Source organism: Heteronotia binoei, chromosome 4, assembly GCF_032191835.1.
Source record: "Heteronotia binoei isolate CCM8104 ecotype False Entrance Well chromosome 4, APGP_CSIRO_Hbin_v1, whole genome shotgun sequence".
Taxonomy (NCBI): Eukaryota; Metazoa; Chordata; class Lepidosauria; order Squamata; family Gekkonidae; genus Heteronotia; species Heteronotia binoei.
The window spans coordinates 161,153,300-161,171,447 of NC_083226.1; the positions used below are offsets into that span (position 1 = coordinate 161,153,300).

An 18,148-nucleotide genomic window follows, 5' to 3' on the forward strand; every position below is an offset into this window, starting at 1 on the left:
CTTCTCTGGAGTCTGAGGCTAAGACTTCTGCCATTCAGTCATTCCACAGATCATAACATCAGCTGCCTGCTCCATTCATGCTTCCTGTCCAGGCAGTCAGATGGGAAGCTTAGACATGTGTATACTAGTGGTACAGTCTAAGTGGAGTGACCTCCTTCTAAACCCATAGACTTCAGTAGAGTTCCAGAGCTTAATTCTTCTTAGGATTGTAGTGACATTGCAGTCCAGTAGGAGAGAAGAAGGAGGAGGAGATTGGATTTATACCCTGCCCTTCACTACCCAAAGGAGTCTTAGAGCAGTTTATAATCTCCTTTCCCTTCCCCTCCTCACAACAGACACCCTGTGGGGTAGGTGGAGCTCAGAGAGCTCTCCCAGAACTGCTTATGAGCAGAGCAGCTCTGAAAGAACTTGTGGCTGACCCAAGGTGGAGGAGTGGGGAATCAAACCCAATTCCTCCAGATAAGACTCTGCATACTTAACCACTACACCAAACTGGCTCTCAGTTCTCAAGCAGCAGTCTTTCACATTGTCTATTGCGCTTTCACATCCACTTTTAACTGGAGATGCCAGGGTTTGAACCTGGGACCTTCTGCATGCCAAGCAGAGGCTCTCTCACTGAGCCAATAGCCCCTCCTAGTAGGACTCTAGAGACCAACAAGATTTTTGAGGTATAAGCTTCTGAGAGTCAAGGCTCCCTTCATCAAGATTGCAGTGTAAGTAACTCTTGTCAATTTCTGGTTGGATACCTGTAGTTTGAACATATATGGACACCTGAAGTTGCCTTATACTGAATCAGACCCTTGGTCCGTCAAGGTCAGTATTGTCTACTCAGGCTGGCAGCAGGTCTCCAAGGCCTCAGGCAAAGACTTTTCACATCACTTACTGCCTGGTCCTTTCAACTAGAGATGGTAGGGGTTGATCCTGGGACCTTCTGAATGCCAAGTGGATGCTCTACCAGTGACTCAAGGTCCCCTTCTAATAGAGCTCTTCAGGGTATCAGGCAGAGGTTTTTCACCTCAGCTACTGCCAGATGCTTTAACTGGAGCTGCTGGAGATTGAACCTGGGACCTTCTGCATGCCAAGCAGATGCTCTACCAATGATCCAAGGCCAATGGCCCTACCAATGAGCCAAGGATTTGAACCTGGGACTTTCAGCATGCCAAGCAGATGCTCTACCAAGGCTCCCTCCTAGTAGGGCTCCCCAGGATCTCAGGCAAAGGTCTTTCACATCCGGCCTGGTCCTTTTAATTGGAGATGCCAGGGGTTGAATCTGGAACCTTCTGTACGCTAAGCGGGGTCTCTTCTGTGGAGCCACTGCCCTTTTGATGAATGGGACTCCTAGCACTTTGTTCCCCCCAAGCCAAAATCCCTTTAAAAAATTTCCTGACCTCAGCAATCTTGCAGGGTTGTTGCGAGCTTAAAATGGAGAACGTCGACAGAGCCCCTTGTTGAGAGGTCTGCTAGAACGAAGCCGTACCAGTGATGTGAAAGAGAAATAAACCCCCTTCTAAGTCTCCCAATGATTCTCAGTATAGAAATTTTGGGCAGCCGCCGAAGCATGAAAAGAGAGATAAAAATATTATTTTAGGAGGGGGAAAAGATTGTAGCTTTTTTAAAAAAAGAAAGACAAACCACAAGGAGATGGTTATTAACCTATTTGAGTATAAGTTCACTTTCTTGTTGAAGCTGAGAAACACAGCTTTCTGTTCATTACGGGGCTCCCAAATGAACCGTACGTCTCTGGAACAATACTTACAGCCTGTAATAATATTACCGCTCAGTCTGCTACATGGTCCCTCAGTCATTTTTTCAATTAAAAAAGGACCAGTGCTCTATTAACCTTTTGCCGACTACTCCATTCTTCATACGGCTGTTGGGCCGGGGACGGCGAGCCATGTATTAAAAAAGGCATATATTACTGTAAACCATCCCCAAGTGTTCTGTCATTAGAGAGATGAAGTATCATTTTTTCATTTAAAAATATGAGACAGTTTATCAAATTCACCACCTCTGAACCCGTTTTCCCACCACCACCACCACCCCACCTCACCCCACCCCCTGTGAAATCTCTTTTGTTTTGAACGAGGAACGGAAACCTTTCTTACAAACTCCACTTCAGAGATGCTCTGGGAAGGTTGTGCAGGGTGGGGGGCTCACTTCTGTCCATCCACACCTTTGTAAAAATCTGAGCCAGTTTGGTGTAGTGGTTAAGTGTGCGGACTCTTCTCTGGGAGAGCTGGGTTTGATTCCCCACTCCTCCACTTGCACCTGCTGGAATGGCCTTGGGTCAGCCATAGCTATTGCAGGAGTTGTCCTTGAAAGGGCAGCTGCTGTGAGAGCCCTCTCAGCCCCACCACCTCACAGGTGTCTGTTGTGGGGGGAGAAGATACAGGAGATTGTAAGCCGCTCTAAGTCTCTGATTCAGAGAGAAGGGTAGGGTATAGATCTGCAGTCTTCGTCTTCTTCTTTGAGACTCTTTGGGGAGGGCAGGGTGTGATGCCAAAGAATCCAGGACCTAAATGATATTTCTTTACAGCTATTCTGATATGGAGCGGCACCATCCACTAAGAAACACAGGAAGAGCAAAGCAATTAATTAATGCCTGGAAACTATTTCCTGCATAGTAAAAAATGGATCTTGGAAATGCTGCTAATTAAGAACTTGTCAGCCCCTACTTGCTGGTTAAAACAATTTTATTTGGTAACATATGGTAACAAATTATATTTCTTGCATCATTAATAACTTCTTTTATCTATCCCATATATTACTTTCTACCCACCCCTCCCCCTGTTACTTGACTCCCGCTGGTGTTATTTACTTAAAGTACTAATGTTTAAAGGTACCCTTAACTAATAAAAACAAAAATTAATATTCTTCTTTTTTTCTAAGACTTAATCATTATCAAAAATTGTCCAATGTCCTTTTATTTTCCACTCTTTTTCTACATATCTTCTGAGCTTTTTCCAATCCATCTTAAAAACTTCTAAATCATAGTCTCTTAAAATTCTTGTTAATTTGTCCATTTCACTCCATGTCATAACTTTTACAATCCAATCCCAGTTTTCTGGTATTTTTTCTTGCTTCCACAACTGCACATATAATGTCCTAGCAGCTGAAAGCAAGTACCAAATTATAGTTCTATCTTCTTTTGGAAATTTTTCCATTTGTAATCCCAACAGAAAAGTCTGCAACTTTCTTAAATTCATATCCCAAGATCCTAGAAATTTCTTGTTGAATGATCTGCCAATAATTTTTTGCTCTTTCACAAGTCCACCACATATGGTAGAAAGAACCTTCATGTTTTTTACATTTCCAACATCTGTCTGGCATCTTTGCCAATTTCTTAGGAGTCATATACCACCTATACATAATTTTAAAACAGTTCTCTTTAATACTATGACACGTCGAAAGCTTCATAGAATTCTTCCACAAATATTCCCAAGTTTCCATCTGTATACATTAATTGGGGGTGGGGGGGGGTGGGCTCCCTCTGGGTGTCCTGCCCCCCCAGGGAAAGTGTATGTGCAATACATCGCCTCTCCTTTCCCAGTGTAGTGAACGCTGCGTGGTCACTGTCTGGCTATGCCTGGCAGATGGTCACTGCAATGGCCTCTCCTACATTACTGCATCCGTGGCAACACCTTCTCGCTGGTCCCCAGTCACCTAGTACTGAAATGGCCATTTTCTCCAGGTAAACTGAACTCACTGCCACAGCAGTGAACTCACTGCCACAGGAATTCATTGCCACAGGAGGTGGTGACAGCTACAAGCATAGATGGCTTCAAGAGGTGACTGGATAAACATGGAGCAGAAGTCCATCAGTGGCTATTAGCCACAGCTTATTGTTGGAACTCTCTGTCTGGGGCAGTGATGCTCTGTATTCTTGGTGCTGGGGGGGTGGGCAGCAGTGGTCCTGGCTCCACTGATGGACCACCTGATGGCACCTGGGTTTTTTGGCCACTGTGTGACCCAGAGTGTTGGACTGGATGGGCCATTGGCCTGATCCAATATGGCTTCTCTTATGTTCTTATGTTAACTCTTGTGGCCTGTAGATCAGTTGTTACTCCAGGAGATCTCCAGCCATCACCTAGGGGTTTGTAACTCTGTGTGCCACCACTGACTGGACACATAGTACCTAACAACATGTAGTGCCACAACAAAGGCCTGTAACAACCTGTAAGGTAGATTAGGCTGAGAGTGGGTGACTGGCCCAAGCTTACCCTCAAAAACAGCCATTTTCTCCAGGGGTACTGATCTTTGTTATCTGGAGGTTAGCTGGAATTCTCCAGGCTGTACTTGGAGATTACACTGTGAGAAATACACTAAGTATCATAACCCAAAAATTACTAATGATGCCTTAAAGTGTTCAAATATACAAAATTCGGTATGTTATAAATTAACCATTTCAGAAGTCATTCATCAATAATTTGCAGTTATCAAATATATCTATACAGTATTCAAAGCATTAATAAATCCACAAATAAGTCCAAATTCATTTGCAAAGAGTCCACAATTATATCCACAGAAATCAAGAATGCTGAAATTAGAATAAAGCTCCTTCTTTCTACTTGGTAAACTTCTAAAAATTCATTAGTTGCTCTCAATATCTTCAGAAATAATATCCCAATAATATCCAAAGTCCAGACTACAAGCAGTTGACGATATGCTTGTTTCATCTACCACTCCATGATGGTCAGGACCAATGTAATATTTACAGAAAAACCCATTGGGTAAGGTAGTTTGATGTAGTGGTTAAGTGCATGGACTCCAATCTGGGAGAACCAAGTTTGATTCCCCCACTCCTCCACATGCAGCTGCTGGAGTGACCTTGGGTCAGTCACAGTTCTCTTATAACTGTTTTCTCAAGAACAATTCTCTCAGTTCTCTCAGCCCCACCTAACTCACAGGGTGTCTGTTGTGGAGAAAGGAAAGGAAAGGAAGGAAATAGTAAGCTGCTCTGAGACTTTGAGTAAAGTGTGGCATATAAATCCAGTCTCCTCTTCTCTCCTCCTCCTCCTTACAGTTCTCCATCCGCCCACCTCCCTGCCCGTCAAATCTGACAAGACTACAGTCATTTCATTTGTGAACATGGCAAGATTTAATTGGCTCTTCTCAATACATGCTGGAGAAGAAAACAACCTGTAAAGCAAAATGACAGGCAATAATTCACATTAATTTTCAGCAAATGACGCTCTCGCCCCTGTTGTGCTTAGAGAGCCAATGGAGCATAAAAATATGTTGTGAGCTGAAAATTCCTGGCTCAGAGCTCAGCTTTATGATCAGTGAATAGCCCTGGACACACTCAGTGTCTCTGAAATTCAGTTCCTCTATCTGTGATATTGGGTGTAAGTAGGGTTGCCATGTCCAACTTAGGAAATATCTGGGGACTTTGGGGGTGGAGCCAGGAGCACGGTTGTGACAAGCGCAACTGAACTCCACAGGGAGTTCTGACCATCACATTTAAAGGGACTGTGCTCCTTTTAAATGCCTTCCCTTCATTGAAAATAATGAAGGATGGGGCACCTTTTTGGGGGGCTCATAGAATTGGACCCTCTGGTCCAATCTTTTTGAAACATTTTTTTAGGAGAGGCACCAAATGCTATGCTAAAAATTTGATGCCTCTACCTCAAAAACAGCTCCCCCCATGCCCCAGATACCCACAGATCAATTCTCCATTATGCCCTGTGGGGACCAGTCACAATGGGGTATAATGGAGTGCCCAGTGGACATTCAACCCCCCCACCCTGCTTTCTGTTAACCCTGAAGTGGGGGGAGGGCCTCCAAACCAGGGGATCTCAGGCCCCCAACTGGGGATTGGAAACCCTAGCTGTAATGATATAAAACCAAATTACAAGACTGGTAGTCTGGAAAGATTACTGCAAAAATGACTTATTCCACATCAATATATTTATCTGCTTCGGCTGCCAAACTACATTTGGAGCATGCACACAATGTTGTGATTTAATTGCTCGGCAATCTTCTTCCTTACCCTATCCTTGATATACTCTTTACCAAACTTGGCTCTCTTTTATCTTTTTGAGAGTGGCACATTGGCAGGCAGTCTAGATGGGAAGATACATAATATCCAAGGAGCCATTTTCCTTCCCACCTTCCTTTCTGGCTGCCATTTTTCTGCCACACCATCAGAGCTTTACAAATATCAATTGCTAGATATCTACAGTATTGTAAGTGTTCTAATACCACAATCCTTTGGTTCTTCAGCATTCATTTAAAACAGAGTGCATCTCTAGTCCTTTCTGTTATGAAGATGCATCTTTCCCTGTCTATTTCTGTGCTTCCTCCCAGGGCTGGCCCTACACTGACTGGCACCCTAGGCAACGCTAACTTCTGGTGCCTCCCCCCTGTACTGAGAATGTCACTGAGTCACATGGGGGGGACCCAATTCAGCGCCCCCAGAAGGTCAGCACCCTAGGCAATTGCCTAGTTTCCTAGTGGCAGGGTCAGCCCCGGTTGCTTCATTGCCCTTGAAAACGACTCTACATTTGTAGCAGCGACAGCAGCTATTGAGAAAATGGAAGGAGCCGGTGTGTTTATAGCAATTTGAAAATTGCCATATAAATGTTATCATCATTATTGTTATCATCTCTCCTTTTTCTTGGAAGCATCTTTTTTTTGGAAAACACCAAAAAGGAAGGAGAGACATTTCCAAGGGGAGCTGAGCATCCGTTATCATCTGACACCGCATTGCTGTAGAATAGATGTGGATCATGAAATCTTAGTGGGGGAAAATTATTTCAAATTGACTTGGGCATGAGAACTGTCATGAAACCGAGAGAGTGGTTGAAACACTGTAAACAGTCGATAATTATTATTAGCAATGTATCAAGTTGTGGGGAACTGTCTGGCAAGATCCCGTGGGGAATTTGGGCTGGATCCAGTGTTAATGATCTGGAAGAGAGCGTGAACTGTAATACTAGAAGGTCTAACCAGTTTCTTTCCATCACCAATTTCTCTCATTTAAGAAGCTTTATTGGCCACAGGGAAAAACACACACACATTATATACCAGGGACACCACTGGAGAAAATTTTTGTCATGGGTGATTTTGGGGAGGGGGAGGTGGGTAAGGAAAGAGCTTTGTGTAGCAGATATTGTGGTGAAAGCCAAGACTGAAACCCCATCCCTTCAGTCTGAAGAGGACTTCAAAGACACATGAACAGGGGAGGTCTAACCCAGGGGTGTCAAACATGCAGCCTGAGGGTTGAATCAGGCCCCCGGAGGGCTCCTATCAGGCCCCCGAGCAACTGGCTGTCATCTACTTCCTTCTCCCTCTCTCTTGCTTCCTTCTGCATAACAGCTTGCTTTGCCAGGTTCTCTCAATTGCACAGGAGAGCTACTGAGCCAAGCCTCTCTTCCTTCTATTGTCTGAAGCTTCTCCCCCTCCTGGTCCCCTGAAGAAGGAAGGAAAGAGCCAGAGCTTCCCTTGCTCAGTTCCCTGGATCCCATGGGAGAAATTCAAAGAAAGCACCTTTAAGACCAATGAGAGCTAATGTCGTAAGCATGTTTGATTTTTTAATGTTTTTTTTTGTGTGTGTTTGTTTGTGTCCTTTATAAAGTTTATATCTCTATCTTAAATACGAACTCAAATGGCCCAGCCCAACAAGATCTCATTTATGTCAGATTTGGCTCTCATAATAAATGAGTTTGACATCTCTGGTCTAACCAGTGTGGTGTAGTGGTTAGAGTGATAGCCTTGGCAGGGATGGAATTCTAGCAGGAGCTCCTTTGCATATTAGGCCTCTGATGTAGCCAGTCCTCCTTATAAGGCTCTTTTTTGTAAGCTGTTGGAGGATTGGCTACATCAGGGGTGTGTGGCCTAATATGCAAAGGAGCTCCTGCTGATCCTAGGATCTAGAAAACCCAGGTTTCAGTCCTAACACTTTGTCATGGAATCTAGGTGGGTAGCCTGGGATTGGTCACTCTCTCTCAGTCAGGCGGAGGGACTTGGGATTGTTCACTCTGGAGAAGAGGAAGTTGAGGGGTGAAAACCCAAAGTTTTCTCCTTCTTATCCCACATTTCTGGAACTCCCAGTTTTGTATGTTCTGAAAATACAGCATTAGAAGAAGAAAACTTTAGGTTTGTGCATGGCGAGGAAAAATCTACTGAAGAAAATTTCACATAATCTGCTGTTTTAAAAATATCAATGTGGGGAATTTCACTACTGCAGAAATGGTCATAGAGTATGTCTTCTGAAAATGCCTTTTTCTCCAGGAGAACTGATCTCTGTAGTCTGGAGAAAAGTCATAATTCTGGAAGAACTTAATGAAGGTAGTAATCAGGAAGGAAGGAAGGAAGGAAGGAAGGAAGGAAGGAAGGAAGAAAGAAAGAAAGAAAGAAAGAAAGAAAGAAAGAAAGATAGAAAGAAAGAAAGAAAGAAAGAAAGAAAGAAAGAAAGAAAGAAAGAAAGAAAGAAAGAAAAAGAAAGAAAGAAAGAAAGAAAGAAAGAAAGAAAGAAAGAAAGAAAGAAAGAAAGAAAGAAAGAAAGAAAGAAAGAAAGACTTTTGTCATCAAAGGTGGGTTCTAGTCACAGACGACAGCAATAATCCTTTCAATGAGCTGCACATTGATTTTGTCCTGAGTGCATTTATTTCAAAGTAACTGCAGAATGTCACTCACACTATTCTTCTTTCTGGATGAGTGGCTGATATCTCTCCCTCTCCCCCACAAGTTTCATGCCCTTGGTCAGAAGCCAGAGAGTGCTTATGGGGTGATCTGCAGGGGGCTTTTTGGTCCAGGTTGGTTATCTGGATTGAAGAAAAAGCTCCTGCTATTTTTTTTTACGGAGTCTTAACTTGTGGAAACTGGCAGTTAGGATTCCCAGCTCTGGCCTGGGAAATCTCTGGAGATTTGGGGTTGGTGCCTGGGGACAACAGAATTTAGAGAAGGTAGAAGACTTGCCAGGCCTTGCCTGGCAACCAACGGGAGGCTTGGGTGTACAATGACACGTACACCATTAAGTCGCTTCTGAAGGAAACCCAGAAGTCACAGAGGGTAGCTCTAGGAATTTCTGGAAACTCTACAGTCAAACCCAGAAGTGATGTAATGGCACATACAAAGCCACTTTTTACAAATTTCCCCCCAAGGTTGGTAACCCCCCAGCTGAAATTTGTCATGACTTGGGGTGTTTTCGCACTCACGTTTTACTGGCGCCACGACCCTCCTGACGCCGGCGAATCTGCATGGATTTCGCAACAGAAGCGCCGGCGCTCCCAGAAGCGCCGGCGCTTTCCGTCGCTAAGCCAGCGCAAACGTTTTCCTGCATCTTTGCGATTTCCGTTTGCGCTGGCTTAGCGACGGAAGTAGCCGGCGCTTCTGGGAGCGCCGGAGCTTCTGTTGCGAAATCCATGCAGATTCGCCGGCGTCAGGATGGTCGTGGCACCAGTAAAACGTGAGTGCGAAAACGGCCTTGGAGTAAAATAACATCACCTGGTGAATAATATCATTTTCCCCCCAACAAGTTGCAGCCAACCTATGGCAACCCCATAGGGTTTTCAAGGTAAGGGACATTCAGAGGTAGTTTGCCATTGCCTTCCTCTGCATAGTGACGCTAGCATTCTTTGGTGGTCTCTCATCCAAATACTAACAAGGGCCAACCTTACTTAGCTTCTGAGACCTGACAAGATTAAGAACGTAAGACGATTCCTGCTGGATCAGACCAGTAGTCCATCTAGTCCAGCATCTGTCTCACACAGTGGCCAACCAGTTCAGAGGCCTTTCCCTGGTGTTGCCTCCTGGCTCTGGGATTCAGAGGGTTAGTGCCCCTGAATGTGGAGGTTCTCCTCAGCCACCATGGCCAGTAGCCACTGGTAGACTCATCCTCCATGAATCTGTCTAGTCCCCTTTTTAAAGCTGTATATTCCTACGCCCATCACAATATCCTTTGACAGCGATTTTCATCACTCTCTGTGTAAAGAAATATTTCCTTTTGTCTGTCCTGAACCTACTGCCCATCAGCTTCATCGAATGCCCTCCAGTTCTAGTATTTTGGGAGAAAAAGTTGTCTTTGTCAGCTCTCTCCACCTCAGGCAAAATTTTACAAGCCTCTGTTATGTCCCTCTTTCATTGTCTCTTTTCTAAACTAAAAAGTCCCAGACTCTTCAGTCTTTCCTCACAGGGAAAGTGCTCCAACCCCCTAATCCTCTTGCTTGCCCTCCTCTGTACTTTTCCCAGCTCTGCAATGTCAGGAACTCCATTGCCTCCAAACTCGAAAACCTGCCAACAGGTCACTCAGATCGCATCATGTCCATGCGCCTCCCACTTCAAAACAAGCAGCATGCAACACTCTTCAGTGTGTATGCCCCAACCCTTCAAGCAGATCCTGCAGAAAAGAACAAGTTCTATGCTGATCTACACAACCTCGTATGGAAGACCCCTACAGAGGACAAGGTGATCATCCTTGGTGACTTCAATGCCAGAGTAGGTAAAGACTCGGAAGCCTGGAAAGGAGTACTTGGCAAACACGGCATTGGCAACTGCAATGACAACGGGCGCCTCCTGCTAGAATTCTGCATGGAGCACCAGCTCACCATCACCAACACTATCTTCCAGTAGAAGAACAGTCTGAAGACAACCTGGATGCACCCACGGTCCAAGCACTGGCACCTTATCGACTACATTCTGGTGTGCCAGAGAGACCTTCGAGATGTGTTACACACCCGAGTAATGCCCAGTGCAGAATGTCATGCGGATCATCGTCTTGTACGCTGCAATCTCCGTCTTCACTTTAAACCCACACCCAGGAGAGGAGGTATCCCTCGGAGGAAGTTTCAGGTTGGCAGTCTCCAGTCAGCCGAAGTTAAAGCTGCCTTCCAGGCAAAACTCCAGTCAAGAATTGAGGACCCCAGTTGCCCCACAGACCCTTCTCCAGAAGCACTCTGGGAACACCTAAAAACTACCGTCCTGCAGATCTCTGAAGAAGTCCTCGGGTTCTCCACAAGGAAGAACAAGGACTGGTTTGATGAGAACAATCAAGAGATCCAAGATTTACTTGCGAAAAAGAGATCTGCCTACCAAGCACATCTTGCTCAGCCCTCCTGTCCTGGGAAAAAAGCAACCTTTCGCGCCGTATGTAGCAACCTCCAGCGCAAGCTTTGAGACATTCAGAACGAGTGGTGGACCAAGCTTGCTGAGAGAACCCAGCTGTGTGCAGACACTGGTGATTTAAGAGGGTTCTATGAAGCCCTGAAGGCAATATATGGTCCATCATATCAGACTCAGAGTCCCTTGCGTAGTGCAGACGGCCAAGTGCTCCTCACCGACAAGGCATCCATATTGAACCGGTGGTCGGAGTATTTTCAGGTCCTCTTCAGTGCCAACCGCATAGTTCAAGATTCAGCAATCCACCTCACCCCACTTCAACCAGTGAAAACAGAGCTGGATGAGATCCCCACTCTAGAAGAGACTGTTAAAGCCATCAAGCAACTGAAAAGTGGCAAGGCAGCAGGAGTTGATGGAATTCCACCAGAGATCTGGAAGCATGGGGGCACAGTACTACATAGCTCACTTCACAAAGTACTTGTCACCTGCTGGGAACAAGGCAAATTACCACAGGACTTTTGCGATGCAATCATCATCACCCTATACAAGAACAAAGGGGAAAAGTCAGACTGCTCCAACTACCGGGGGATAACCCTGCTCTCCATCGCAGGCAAAATCCTTGCCAGAATACTCCTGAACAGACTGGTGCCCACCATTGCAGAAGAACTCCTCCCAGAGAGCCAGTGCGGCTTCAGAGCTAACAGGAGCACCACCGACATAGTATTTGTTCTCAGGCAGCTCCAAGAGAAATGCAGGGAACAGAACAAGGGTCTGTATGTGACTTTTGTCGACCTTACCAAAACTTTCGATACCGTTAGCAGGAAAGGCCTGTGGCAAATCTTGGAACGTTTAGGATGTCCCCCAAGGTTCCTCAGCATGATCATCCAGCTACACGAAGACCAGCGAGGCCAAGTCAGACACTTCAACGACCTCTCGGAGACCTTCCCAATAGGCACAGGTGTAAAGCAAGGCTGCGTTCTCGCGCCAACTCTCTTTACGATCTTCTTTACCATGATGCTTCAAAGAGCCGCAGTAGATCTAGATGATGACGATGGTGTCTACATCCGCTATCGCACCGATGGCAGCCTGTTCAACCTGAGGCGACTAAAGGCCCACTCCAAGACAATGGAAAAACTCATCCGAGAGCTACTGTTTGCTGATGATGCTGCACTCGTCTCCCACTCGGTATCAGCTCTGCAGCATATGATGTCCTGCTTTACAGAGGCTGCCAAGCTATTCGGCCTAGAAGTTAGTCTGAAGAAGACAGAAGTTCTCCACCAGCCTGCACCCCAGGAAGATTATCACCCTCCCTGCATCACTGTGGGTGAATCAATTCTGAAGACAGTCCAGCAGTTCAGCTACCTGGGGTGCATCATCTCCTCAGATGCTAAGATCGACAAGGAGATTGGCAACAGGCTGGCAAAGGCAAACCGTGCATTTGGCCGACTGGACAAGAGTGTGTAGCAACAAGCATCTGAAAAAAGGCACAAAGATCAATGTTTACAAAGCGGTTGTGATGACAACCCTCATCTACGGCTCCGAATCGTGGGTTTTATACCGTCATCACCTGCAACTCCTCGAGCGCTTTCATTAGCGCTGCCTTCGCACCATCCTCAACATCCACTGGAGTGACTTTGTGACCAACACTGAAGTCCTCAAGCGGGCGGAAGTTACAAGCATCGAGGCACTGCTGTTGAAGACGCAGCTGCGCTGGGCAGGGCATATTTCTAGGATGGAAAACCACCGCCTTCCCAAGATTGCCCTGTATGGCGAACTCTCCACCGGCCATCGAAATAGAGGGGCACCAAAGAAGAGGTACAAGGACTCCTTGAAGAAATCCCTTGGCACCTGTCGCATCAACCATCACCAGTGGTCTGACCTAGCCTCAGATCGCAAAGCATGGAGGCACACCATCCACCAGGCTGTCTCTTCTTTTGAGAACGCACGCATAGTTGGTCTTGAGGACAAAAGGAGATTGAGGAAGAATCGCACTGCTACAGCACCAACCCTAAATCAGACATTTCCCTGCAGCCACTGTGGCCAGACCTGCCTGGCCTGCATTGGTCTTGTCAGCCACCAGCGAGCCTGCAGCAGACGTGGACTATTGCACCCTTTTTAAATCTTCGTTCGCGAAGCCAAGCCGAGAGAGAGAATGTCCTTTTGGAGATATAGTGACCAGCACTGTACATAGCATTCCAAAAGAGGCTGCACCATAGAACTATACAGGGGCATTATAATATCAGCTGTTTTATTTTCAGCCCCTTGCCTAATAATCCCTAACACAGAGTTTGCCCTTTTCACAGCACAGTGTGTTGACACTTTCACTGAGCTGTCCCTGAGGGTCTCTGCTCTAGTTCTCCCTGGGCGTTTTCGCACTTACCTTTTACTGGCGCGAACACCCTCCTCACGCTGGCGGATCTGCAGGGATTTCCCACCAGAAGCGCCGGCGCAGCCAAAAGAGCCGGCAACTTCCGTCGCGGAGCCAGCTCAAACGGAAACCGCCAAGAAGCAGGAAAACGTTTGAGCTGGCTCCGCGACGGAAGCTACCGGCTCTTTTGGCTGCGCCGGCGCTTCTGGTGGGAAATCCCTGCAGATCCGCCGGCGTGAGGAGGGTGTTCGCGCCAGTAAAAGGTAAGTGCGAAAACGCCCCCTCTTTTCCTTAGCTTTTCCAGGTCAGCAATCCTAGACTCAAGGGAACAAACCTGCTCCCTGAGAGCCACAAGCTCCATGCAGCAAACACTCACACACGATTTAGATGATTGTACATGTGGCACTCTCTGCAAAACACTGGATAGCCCCCATTCCCCTGCTGGCTTTCTACCTTCATAACTGGTTAGTGGTTTAAAGGTATCTAGGGTGATGTAGGGTCCCCAGGCTAAGAGGTGCAGCCCAGATGCCCTTTGATTCTTGCCCTTTGGTTCATGCCAAAGGCTCACATCTCTGCCTAGGGGGAGCCTTACAGTTCAGAAGCCCATAGCCCCCACCAGCCACAACAGCAGAGGGTAGGGCCTGCAAGCCGCCCCAGGCAAATAGACCTTACTCAATGAGCAAAAGACCAAACAGACCCAGATTCTCCAGAAGTCTACAAGCACCCATTCACCCTCTCAAACTCTGTCCTCTCACAAAGCAACCTCAGTTAATGCTCCCTAGTTATTTAGCAGTCTAAGAAAGGCAAAAACTCACTCACCTTCCCATCATCTTTCTCCTGGGTTCTGTCTCCCAGTCCAGTTAGCTCAGATTGGGCTAGATTTCATTGGTAGTTTCCCAGTCAAGTTCTAACCAGGGCTGACCCTGTGTAGATTCTACTGAGATGAGACTAGGTTTCTTTGGTGGTCTCTCATCCAAATACTAACCAGAGTTGACTCTGCATAGCAGCCAAAAACCAACAACATCAGGCTAATTTGGGCTGTCCAGATCAGAGCACTCCTATAGGGGGAGCTTTTATTAAAATGAACAGTCTAGGTTCCCTCAATTTATGCCTGTTCACATCGAGGTATGTTTCTTTTAGAACATGAATTTGTCTGTCTATTTTGTGAATTTTTATTTTTAAGGATGTTCAAAATACAGCCAAGAACTCATGAATGCTAACACTGGTTTATAAATTTAGCATAATCTGTTTTGGACTATATTGCTTCAGTTGGAAGGTTTGCATGTCTGAATGTTTCCCCCATGGGGGACTTCTCCCTGCACAGTCAGAAAGAAAACTAGGATGAAATCTCTTTTTTGATGTGCAGACAGGGGTTGTTTGAGAGGGAGGGGGAGAAGGTTCAAACATGCCATTTCCCCGCCTGCAACCTGGAAAGGTGCAGTCCAAGAAAATTCTATTTGATGCAATGGTAATTCTATTGATGATATCAATCGGACCCTTGTTATGAGTGACAGGTGAATACTGCCATGCTGGATCCAATGCTGCTCGCATTGTTAAGTACTCAAAAACGTTCAGTGAGCACTTGAGAATTTGACAGGACATTTGTGAAACAGTTTGAGTCCCATGGATCCAAGCCACTTATGGTACTATATATTTTTTAATTTGCTGGTCTTCTAGCATCAATGCAAACATCTTCATAATTGTGGAAAGTATCACCATTAGTGGAATGGATCCGGGTGATCCAATGTATACATGGGGCCATAAACACTGTAAGATGATTGCTGCTGTGGTCACTGTTTTCTCAGCAGTTTCTTCCCTAGCCAAGCCAGAAATCCTACCTTTTCTCCCCTTTCAGGAGTTCCTTCTTCTGAGGAAGTGTGATTAGGAAATATTTCATTTGGCTCCACCTTTTGAGGCAGACATTTTGGATTTGGCTCTGTCTCCTGCGGCAGCCATTTTGGGATGGTGCTTACCATCCTTTCTCAAAATTCCAAAGGTGCTGATAGGCTTGAAAAGGTTGGGGACCTCTGGTCTCTGGAGTGGCTGTTTCCTCCTGGGAACTATTCTTCGTAGTCTGGAGATCAATTGTAATTCCAGGAAAGCTTCAATACCCCCCTCACTTGAAACCTAACTTTCCTATAAATTATTCTCCAGTATAACTTCTATGAATGGGAATTGTAGTTTTTTGCTACCACTTAACTGCATTGAAAAAAACAAAGAAAACAGCCATTGATCCCAGCAGTCTATTAAATTCTGTGCATGTTCCGGCAGCAGCTGTGGTCTGGCTACCCTTGTGATGATGAATGCTACCAGGGTTTTTGTTTTGTTTTGGGGTTTTTTTTTTAGCAGGAACGCAGTTCCGGTGGGCTTGGTGTCAGGGGGTGTGGCCTAATATGCAAATGAGTTCGTGCTGGGCTTTTTCTACAGAAAAGCCCTGTTCACATCGAGGTATGTTTCTTTTAGAACATGAATTTGTCTGTCTATTTTGTGAGTTTTTATTTTTAAGGATGTTCAAAATACAGCCAAGAACTCATGAACGCTAACACTGGTTTATAAATTTAGCATAATCTGTTTTGGACTATATTGCTTCAGTTGGAAGGTTTGCATGTCTGAATGTTTCCCCCATGGGGGTAAACTTCTCCCTGCACAGTCAGAAAGAAAACTAGGCTGAAATCTCTTTTTTGATGTGCTAATTTTTGTGTGCAGACAGGGGTTGTTTGAGAGGGAGGGGGAGAAGGTTCAAACATGCCATTTCCCCACCTGCAACCTGGAAAAGGTGCAGTCCAAGAAAATTCTATTGGATGCAATGGTAATTCTACTGATGATATCAATCGGACCCTTGTTATGAGTGACAGGTGAATACTGCCATGCTGGATGTCAGGGGTGTGATGTCAGGTGACGTCAGGGGTGTGTGGCCTAATATGCAAATGAGTTCCAGCTGGGCTTTTGCTACACAAAAAGCCCTGAACGCTACCAACGATGCTGTTGCAAAGGCACTAAAAAAAAAAAAATCTTCTTGCTCTAAATTTCGAACAAATGATCAGTGCACATATATGGAGTGGTCAGCTCAAGAGCAAAATGGGCATTCCACGCAGAGGAGGTTCCATTTTCCAACATGTTATTTGCAAGGCTCCACAACATCCATCGCCGCTTAGTGCGGGCAGAAATTGCAAAGCTGATGGTAGTCAGAATTGACAGGGGGTGGGGGGCATCGCCCGAGAAACTGAAGAAAAGGGGCCTATAAAGGAAAGAAGCTCGAACGAAATCTGCAGAGACGATCTCTGAGCTTGGTCAGCCAGCGATAATCAAGGTCATTACGGAACATGCAAAAAGTGTCAAGTGGATCCCTAATATTTATAGCCGTACAAGCAGGGTGAGGATAAGGTGGCAATTGGCTTTCTGCTTTATGAGGTCTATAGAGTGCTGACAGGCAATGGAAAAGGAGGCCGAGACTGAATTTTCAAAATTACTGCCGAAGCAGAACATGTAGGCTGGGGCTGGATTTGAAACAGAACAGTCTGAAGCAAGAGCTGCTCCCTTTTAACATCACTGAAATTAATAGTAACTCTGCTTAGAGTTCCATTGAAAAATGAAGATTCTTACCAGTACTTACGTTTGCAGTATTAATCAGCGGTTGACATAGGGATCAACCCGACATAAAGCAGTGGTCTTCTCCCTCTCAGGAAAGGGGCTGTGGAGTCCTTTCTGGGAGCCAGTTTGGTGTAATGGTTAAGTGTGTGAACTCTAATCTGGGAGAACTGGGTTTGATTCCCCACTTCTCCTCCACACGCAACTGCTGGAGTGACCTTGGGTCAGCCATAATTCTCTCAGAGCTGTTCTCTCAAGAACAGTTCTTGAAAGAGTTCTCTCAGCCCCCACCTACCTCACAGGGTGTTTTTTGTGGGGAAGGGAAGGGAAAGGAGATTGTAAGCCACTCTGAGACTGCAAGTGAATGGCAGGGTATAAATCCAATCTCCGCCTCCTCCTCCCCCTCCTCCTCCAGAGAGCCAGTTTGGTGTAGTGGTTATGTGTGTGGACTCTTATCTGGGAGAACCGGGTTTGATTCCCCACTCCTTCACTTGCACCTGCTGGAATGGCCTTGGGTCAGCCATAGCTCTGGCAGAGGTTGTCCTTGAAAGGGCAGCTGCTGTGAGAGCCCTTTCAGCCCCACCCACCTTACAGGGTGTCTGTTGTGGGGGAGGAAGGTAAAGGAGATTGTGAGCTGCTCTGAGACTCTGAGATTCGGAGTGGAGGGCGGGATATAAATCCATTATCTCCTCCTCCTGAACCTCGGTATATCTGCTGCTCTTTGGACAGGCCCACCAACAGAGCCAAGGGCACCATGCATCCCACTGCTCTTGGCACACAAGCCAAGAGGAACAGCCAAGACACAAGATGAGGTTTCTTAGCAATGCAGATTCATGTTTCTCCAAGGCAACTTCAGGGACTTTCAGTCTTCAGAGGAGGTCTCCTCTGCCTCCTGTCTCTTCACACCTACCCCAGCCTGGCATATTTCTGCCACCGCCATCTTGCTGATCGGTCCTCCGATGCTCTGTGCAGGTGCTTGTGGCAGAGTTGCCAGCTCCAGGTTGAGAAGGACATGGAGATTTTGGAGGGTGGAGACTGGAAGGGGACCTCTGCAGGATGTCATGCTGTAAAATATACCTTCCAAAGAAGTCACTTTCTCCAGGTGATCTGATCTCTTGTTGCCTGGAGATCAGT

At 46.0% G+C, this 18,148-nt stretch overlaps 1 long non-coding RNA gene across 1 annotated transcript in view; it reads left to right on the plus strand.

Moving 5' to 3' along the window:
• Positions 1 to 331: 331 nt before the first annotated feature.
• LOC132569761 (uncharacterized) overlaps positions 332 to 18,148 on the plus strand; it is a 323,211-nt gene continuing 305,394 nt past the window's right edge. The window contains exon 1 of the long non-coding RNA XR_009555285.1: positions 332 to 351. This is a non-coding gene — a long non-coding RNA (uncharacterized LOC132569761). The remainder of the gene's footprint in view (positions 352 to 18,148) is intronic.